This window comes from Oncorhynchus clarkii, chromosome 2, assembly GCF_045791955.1.
Source record: "Oncorhynchus clarkii lewisi isolate Uvic-CL-2024 chromosome 2, UVic_Ocla_1.0, whole genome shotgun sequence".
Lineage (NCBI taxonomy): Eukaryota > Metazoa > Chordata > Actinopteri > Salmoniformes > Salmonidae > Oncorhynchus > Oncorhynchus clarkii.
This window is the reverse complement of record NC_092148.1, coordinates 24,706,792-24,716,030: the sequence shown is the minus strand read 5'-3', so window position 1 is coordinate 24,716,030 and position 9,239 is coordinate 24,706,792. Positions and strand designations below refer to the sequence as shown.

Sequence of the window (9,239 nt, the reverse complement as noted above, 5' to 3'; positions counted from 1 at the left end):
TTACGTGGCATACTTGTTCTTGGCTGTTTTGTATTTTATTCATCTGGCTCGTTGGTCTAGGGGTATGATTCTCGCTTAGGGTGCGAGAGGTCCCGGGTTCAAATCCCGGACGAGCCCTACTTTTACTAAAATACGAAACTGAATGACTGACACAAGTTATTGTGATAACAGTGTAATAAAAACACTAACGTGTAAAACATTAAGGAACTACAAGAAATCACTGAGTTCCATTATGCACAAGGCAGATTATTGTGAATTTGGTTGCAAGTATATGCTTATAATACAGCTTCCATTCCAAATAATATTGGATGTTCCATTTAATTGCTATATTACCCTCAAATTTAAATGTCACACAAACAAGTACAGCGAAATTCCTTTCTTGCAAACTCAATACCCAACAGTGCAATAATGTAAAAATAGAAGAAAAAAAACACGAGAAATAAGAAATATGCCTCAAGCAATTAACGGTTATTATAAAAGATGTTGAGTGACATGTTTAATGTGCAATCGCATGTGATTAGATTGAGACCATTTAACCTCCGTTTACCTGAACGTCTGTAATCTCGTGCACCAGACAAGAACGTCTGTGGAGAATAAAAACTCAGTTTCCCATAAATCTGTGGGTTTGTGCGTTTCTGATCATGCGCGCAAGTACTAAAGTCCATCGTTAGTGTCACTGCTATGACAACAGGCTTCAAGCAAGTTGATGAGGCACACGTAAAATGTGATTTAAAAAAATCTGAACTGCGAACCACAGACAGGCTCGTTTTGTTAGAGGTAAAAGGAGGCACGTTTAGAATTTGCATATGTCGCTTGAATGTTGAAACTAGACGCTTGTTAGCCTCCAAGCCAGGCACAAGCACAGCCAGCGTTAATTAGTCAGCTAACGTTAACTAACTTCGCTCGAGGTGTTTCCTGGCTGGCTAGTTTGCTACCTATAGAGAATCATGTACGTCGTCCAGTTTAGTTTGTTTTTGTTCTGTTTATAACAATTGTTCAACACATGGACAATGCTTGCCGCAACCCTTACTAGCTAGCTTAATCAACAGATTATGCATGTTGATGTTGCTAGCTAGATACTAAGGTTAGATCTAGCTAGTTATGTGGAAATCATTCTATTCACCTCTAATGAAATGGAGTCGGAGCTCTGCTGATATGCATGGCACACCTGGATAATGTTGAATTATGATGTGGTTGATTGCAGAATGTTGGCTGTGCTTTACTGTCTGTCAATAGATGAAAAGGGTCTGCTCAAAGGTCTTGGCCGTGATAGAGTCAAGTAGGCAGGTGGTATAAGGCTATAGGCATATATTCCACTTGTGTAATCTTTCAAAATCGAAATAATTGGGCTATCATTTGAATGGTTATATATGGTCTTGGTGTAGAGGGGGGGGGGAAGGGATTCTCTCTGGATTAGCTGTCCATTCCACCTGCTCAGCAGTTGACAATGAGGAAATCTGCTTGGCCCATGCTCTGATACAATCCCTGATCATGTGACTCAGCTGTCATTGGTTAGTGTAACATGGGTTTACGGTCAGTGTCACATACAGACCACTGTCCAAACCTCCCTCTGGGTTCCGGAGTCAAAGAAACATCAGCATGTAGCCTAATATAGGTCTACAGTAAGAGGTCGGCGCTAATCCCCTGAAATAAAAGCAGATGATCAGTGAATTACCAGACACACACACGCTAGCTTGATAAAGCACTACAAATCTGAGGCTGGCACCCATTACACTTAGAGTGAGTTAAAGTAGGCTTAGAAAGATCATGCCATAAAGGAGACTAGGTGGAATACATGAAAGCCAACTCTTCCAATCGTTTCATCTTTCCATTTGGTTCCAAGTGGGGTAGACAAACAGCAGGTATCAGCCATATTGCTTTCACCTGTCCATTATGATGAGTGTCAGTCACGTGTGGAAGACTGACAAGCAGTATTATGGTGTCCACTAGAGCGGCGAAATGACCCTCAGTGTCTGTCTGTCTGTCTCCTCTGCAGTAGCATGTTCAAGGCGTGTGATTGGTGAGCTGCGGTGCTGGGGGAGGAGTTTGACCAGGGATGCCTGTGTGTCAGAGATGTGGACAACAGCGGACATGGTGAGAAGGTGTGGGGTTGTGGTGTGTCTGACTGCACTCTGCACTACAAAGACACTGTTCACTAATCGACCAAAAAACAAACAATGAGAGTGAAAGTGCCCCTTGTACCATAGTCTATTTACATGCACAAATCAGATTTGTTAACTGTCTGATTGACTTACTGATTGACTTAACTTCTTGGATCTTTATTACCATGTTTAAAACATACCATTTGCCCTCTCGATATAAAGCACATACACTGAGTGTACAAAACATTAAGAACACCTTCCTAATATTGAGTTGCACCCCCCTCTTTGCCCTCAGAACAGCCTCAATTCATCGGGGCATGGACTCTACAAGGTGTCGAAAGCATTCCACTGGGATGCTGGCCCATGTTGAATCCAATGCTTCCCAGAGTTGTCAAGATGACAACGCTTTCGACACCTTGTATGGTGGACTATTCTTGATACACACAGGGAACTGTTGAGTGTGAAAAACCCAGCAGTATTGCAGTTCTTGACACAAACCGGTGTGCCTGGCACCTACTACCATACCCTGTTCAAAGGCACTTAAATCTTTTGTCTTGCCCATTCACACATACACAATTTATGTCTCAATTGTGTCAAGGCTTAAAACTCCTTCTTTAAACTGTCTCCTCCCCTTCATCTACACTGATTGAAGTGGATTTAACAAGTGACATCAAAAAGGGATCATATCTTTCACCTGGATTCACCTGGTCTGTCTGTCATGGAAAGAACAGGTTTTCTTAATGTTTTGTACAACGAAGGGAGCAATATGAGACCATACCACAATGTCTAAGCTGAGGAAGTATATCCTGTAGATAAGATAGTGGGCAACTACATGGGCATGCTGCGGGTCTTCTCCCCCCACCCTGCCAAGCCTGGAGAGCCTGGCCCACAGCCAGCTACTGGAGGTGCAGCTCAGAGACCCCGTCATCCAGGTTGAAGTGGGCAGGTTTTCCTTGTAAGTACCAGGGCACACCCACCTACTGCTCAAATAGTATGCTACATGCACCTGCTGCTCAAATAGTATGCTACATGTACCTGCTGCTCAAATAGTATGCTACATGTACCTGCTGCTCAAATAGTATGCTACATGCACCTGCTGCTCAAATAGTATGCTACATGCACCTGCTGCTCAAATAGTATGCTACATGCACCTGCTGCTCAAATAGTATGCTACATGCACCTGCTGCTCAAATAGTATGCTACAGGCACCTGCTGCTCAAATAGTATGTTACATGCACCTGCTGCTCAAATAGTATGCTACATGCACCTGCTGCTCAAATAGTATGCTACATGCACCTACTGCTCAAATAGTATGCTACATGCACCTGCTGCTCAAATAGTATGCTACATGCACCTGCTTCTCAAATAGTATGCTACATGCACCTACTGCTCAAACAGTATGCTACATGCACCTGCTGCTCAAATAGTATGCTACATGCACCTGCTGCTCAAATAGTATGCTACATGCACCTGCTTCTCTGGGATGTATGCTTATGATGCTATCACTGACTGTAAGCAATCCAGGCTGTATCACAACCGGCCGTGATTGGGAGTCCCATAGGGCGGCACACAATTGGCCCAACGTCGTCCGAGTTTGGCCGGTGTAGGCCGTCATTGTAAATAAGAATTTGTTCTTAACTGACTTGCCTAGTTAAATAAAGGTCACTCAGTCATTGTGTTAATAATGCCTTTTCTCCTCCCCCCTCTCTGGTATTCTGGCACTCAGAAGTGTGACCTGGAATTGCAGGTCAAATGGGCAATCGTGGCGTTAACTCAACATAGCCCTACTTAGAATCTTAAAGTACCACGTCACTAATGGAATTCTCTACTCTCATTGTCCTACATCACTGCACCGAAGGAATAGAGTTGCACAGGAATGATGATGTCATGTGTTGGGAGACAATGGCTTTTCCTGTTGCTTCCCACCCAGTCCTAAACACACATTAGCTTCAAGGGCCAAAGGTTTTTCCTGATCACATGACCTTGCTGACCATGTTCCTGACCCTGTACCACAAAGTCAAGAGGTAGTTGCTGTCATGCTGTTCGTTTATCCACTGAGTAGACATCAATGGAGTTCATGAACCTTTGGCATTGACTTCAACTTTGTTCTTGTCTTAATCTGCTTCCAGTAAATCCTGACCACCATGTCATGAATTCAGCTCTCTCCATGTGATTTATCATACTATATCAACCACCTAGTCTCAAACTTGGCTGGCTCCACTACTTTAGGCTAACCACCAAGTTACCAGCACATAGCTGGAAACACCCCAGGGTCCCATTTTAAGATGTTGTTAAAGGAAATTTGTTCTCAAGCACTTTAACTTGCCAAATACAGGTTGAGTAAATACTCTAATATTTTGAACAAAAAATGTCAAGCGCTAGACTGAAACCGCCATTGCCTCCTCTGCTCTCCCCGTGGCCAAAACGATTCAAGTAAGAGGAGAAAGAGGGGAATAGGAGGAGAAAGATGGAGAGAAAGGGAGGAATGGAATGATGAGGGAAGACTGGAATGTTGGGACATGTCATCACGGTGGTCCATTCCTGGGTGCACAGGGACCTCCTGGAGAGACAGGCTTCCTGGAAAAGCCGGGCATTTTCCAAAAGTTTTGCCCACAAAAGGGATGTATGAATCAAAGGATTCCTTCATCTGTTTGCTGACATTTTATGTTACTGTATGTTTTGGGTAGCTGGTTTCGGTTAGCATTTTGAATGACCATTGAGTGTTCCCTAAACAGAGAAACACATTGTACATTTTGTCTCTAGAGCAGTGGGGCGGGAGATGGTGAAATGTGTTCTCATCGACAGTGGGCGCTGTGGTTTTGAGTAAAGAAGAAATCACCTAGGCTTCATTTTTAGTTGTTTTTCCTCCGTAAACATTACAGCAGGGTTGATGACAGACGTGTTCCTCCGCAAAGCTGTAGAACACATGTTTAAACCATAGATTTACATCAAACAGATTTGTCACTTTTTCCTATGCATATTGTATTATATTTATCCGTTCACAACTTGTGCTTGAAGTAGCAGTTGCCCCCAGAATACAAATTTAGGGCCAGGTATGACTACCCCCCCAATCCTAACCTTTACCATTAGGATATACTTCATTATATCTATACTGATATACTCTTATGTCAGTATTGTCCTGTATGTTTTCATTGGTGATTTTGGGCATCTGTTCTTCGCAGTAATTGAATTAACTCTGCAGGTATTCAGATCTGCTTCATCTGGCTGTGCTGCACCCCAGAAGACTGTCTGTGTACTCCGTCTCAGGTAATACCACACATTTCAACATTGGCTGTAATATGCATGTCACACCACATTGATGGACTACTACACACTGAAATATGTTCCGGGATTCATCTGATACCATTGAGGAGTTTATCACATTTAGCACATCGTCCCCACAGTGACGGTATGACCTGTACATATCCCAACCAAAAGTAATGGGTTACAGGCAACATCCACACTGAGCTAAAGGCCAGGGCTGCCGCTTTCAAGGTGCGGGACACTAATCCGGACACGTATATAAGAAATCATGTTACGACCTCTGACGATCAATCAAACAAGCAATGAATCAAAACAGGACTAAGATTGAATCCTACTAGGCCGGCTGTGACGCTCGTCGGATGTGGCAGGGCTTGCAAACTATCACGGATTACAAAGGGAAAACCCAACTGCGAGCTGCCCAGTGGCACGAGCCTACCAGACAAGCTAAATGCCTTCTGTGCTCGCTCCGAGGCAAACAACACTGAACCATGCATAAGATCAGCAGCAGTTCTGGACAACTGTGTGATCTGGCACTCCTTAGCCGATGTGAGTAGGACCTTTAAACAGGTTACCATTCATAAGGCTGCGGGGTCAGACAGATTACCAGGACACGTACTCAGAGCATGCGCTGACAAGCTGGCGGGTGTTTTCACTGACATTTTCAACCTTTCCCTGACCCAGTGTGTAATACCTACATGTTTCAAGCAAACCAACATAGTCCCTGTGCCCAAGAATGCCAAGGTAACCTGTCCTAATGACTGTGTCCCCGTAGCAATCACATCTGTAGCCATGAAATGCTTGGAAAGGTCATGGCTCACATCAACACCATTATCCCAGAAACCCTAGAACCACTCCAATTTGCATACCGCCCCAACAGATCCACAGATGACACAATCTCTATTGCACTCCACACTGCCCTCTCCCACCTGGACAACAGGAACTCAGAGTTCAACACTATAGTGCTTTCCAAGCTCATCACTAAGCTCAGGACCCCGGGACTGAACATCTCCCTCTGCAACTGGATCCTGGACTTCCTGATTTGCCGTCCCCAAGTGGTGAGGGTAGGCAACAACACATCCGCCAAGCTCTTCAGATGTGCGTGGTTAGTCCCCTCCTGTACTCCCTGTTCACCCACGACTGCATGGCCACGCACAACTCCAACACCATTAAGTTTGCTGACGACACGACGGTGGTAGGCCTGATAACCGACTGCGATGAAACCGCCTATAGAGAGGTAGTCAGTGACCTGGCAGTATGGTGCCAGGACAACAACCTCTCCCTCAATGTCGGCAAGACAAAGGAGCTGATCTTGGACTATCGGACACAGTGGGCTGCGCACGTCCACTTCCACATCAGTGGGACTGTAGTGGAGCGTGTCGAGAGCATTAAGTTCCTCGGTGTCCACAGGAATTAACATGGTCCAGATTAGAGGTCGACCAATTATGATCTTTCAACGCCGATACCGATTATTGGAGGACCAAAAAAAGCCGATACCGATTAATCTGATGATTTTATTTATTTATTTTTAAATATTTGTAAAAAATATTTTTACATTTTTTCAAATGTATTTATTTATTTGTTATAATGACAGTTACAACAATACTGAATGAACACTTTTATTTTAACTTAATATAATACATCAATCAAATCAATTTAGCCTCAAATAAATAATGAAACATGTTCAATTTGGTTTAAATAATGCAAAAACAAAGTGTTGGAGAAGAAAGTAAAAGTACAATATGTGCCATGTAAAAAAGCTAACGTTTAAGTTCCTTGCTCAGAACATCTTCAATATATAGTCAATATAGTCTTCAATATTCCCAGGTAAGAAGTTTTAGGTTGAGGTTATTCTAGGAATTATAGGACTATTTCTCTCTATACCATTTGTATTTCATATACATTTGACTATTGGATGTTCTTAGAGGCACTTTAGTATTGCCAGTGTAACAGTATAGCTTCCGTCCCTCTTCTCGCTCCTACCTGGGCTCGAACCAGGAACACATCGACAACAGCCACCCTCAAAGCAGCGTTACTCATCGCTCCACAAAAGCTGCGGCCCTTGCAGAGCAAGGGGAACAACTACTCCAAGTCTCAGAGCGAGTGACGTTTGAAACGCTATTAGCGCGCACCCCGCTAACTAGCTAGCCATTTCACATCGGTTACACCAGCCTAATCTCGGGAGTTGATAGGCTTGAAGTCATAAACAGCGCAATGTTTGAAGCATTGCGAAGAGATGCTGGCAAACGCACGAAAGTGCTGTTTGAATGAATGCTTACGAGCCTGCTGCTGCTTACCACTGCTCAGTCAGACTGCTCTATCAAATATCAAATCATAGACTTAATTATAACATAATAACACACAGAAATACGAGCCTTAGGTCATTAATATGGTCAAATCCGGAAACTATAATTTAAAAAACAAAACGTTTATTCTTTCAGTGAAATATGGAACCGTTCCGTATTTTATCTAACGGGTGGTATCCATAAGTCTAAATATTCCTGTTACATTGCACAACTTTCAATGTTATTTCATAATTACGTAAAATTCAGGCAAATTAGTTCGCAACGAGCCAGGCGGCCCAAACTGTTGCATATACCCTGACTCTGCGTGCAATGAACGCAAAAGAAGTGACACAATATTGCCTGCTAACATTCATTTATTTTAACTAAATATGCAGGTTTAAAAATATATACTTCTGTGTATTGATTTTAAGAAAGGCATTGGTGTTTATGGTTAGGTATCTTTGTGCCAATATTATGCTTTTTTCGCAAATGCGCTTTTGTTAAATCATCCCCCGTTTGGTGAAGTCTTTGTTAGGAAGAAATAGTCTTCACAGTTCGCAACGAGCCAGGCGGCCCAAACTGCTGCATATACCTTGACTCTGTTGCACAGAGCGCAAGAAAAGTGACACAATTTCCCTAGTTAAAAGAAATCTATGTTAGCAGGCAATATTAACTAAATATGCAGGTTTAAAAATATATACTTGTGTATTGATTTTAAGAAAGGCATTGATGTTTATGGTTAGGTACACATTGGTGCAACGACAGTGCTTTTTTCACGAATGCGCTTGTTAAATCCCCCGTTTGGCGAAGTAGGCTATGATTCAATGATAAATTAACAGGCACCGCATCGATTGTATGCAACGCAGGGCAAGCTAGATAAACTAGTAATATCATCAACCATGTGTAGTTAACTAGTGATTATGTTAAGATTGATTGTTTTTTATAAGATATGTTTAACATATGTTTATGTCTAGCACCTTATCATGGCTCCTTGCTGCACTCACATAACAGGTAGTCAGCCTGCCACGCAGTCTCCGCGTGGAGTGCAATGTAATCGGCCATAATCGGTGTCCAAAAATTCTGATTACCGATTGTTATGAAAACTTGAAATCGTCCCTAATTAATCAGCCATTCCGATTAATCGGTCAACCTCTAGTCCAGACACACCAGCACAGTCGTGAAGAAGGCATGACAACTCCTCTTCCCATCAGGTGGCTGTGAAGACTGGCCCTCAGATCCTCCAAAAGTTATATTGCTACACCATTGAGAGCATCTTGACTGGCTGCATCACCGCCTGGTATGGCAACTGCTTGGCATCCGACCATAAGGCGCTACAGAGGTAGTGAGTACGACCCAGTACATCATTGGGGTCAAGCTCCTTGACATCCAAGACCTTCAGCCAACCAAGTCACAGACTGTTTGTTTTCTCTGCTACCTCTGCGGTACCGCTGCACCAAGTCTGGAACCAACTGGACCCTGAACAGCTTCTAACCCCCCAAGCCATAACACTACTAAATAGTCTGTATAGTTATTTGGTTAACTATCTGCATTACCCTCTTTGCACTAACTATTTTGACTCATCACATATGCT

At 43.1% G+C, this 9,239-nt stretch overlaps 1 non-coding gene across 1 annotated transcript; it reads left to right on the top strand.

Moving 5' to 3' along the window:
- The first annotated feature begins 45 nt into the window (after positions 1–45).
- Positions 46–117, top strand: trnap-agg (transfer RNA proline (anticodon AGG)). The gene has a single exon. It is a non-coding gene; the product is annotated as a tRNA-Pro (tRNA).
- The last annotated feature ends 9,122 nt before the right edge of the window (positions 118–9,239 follow it).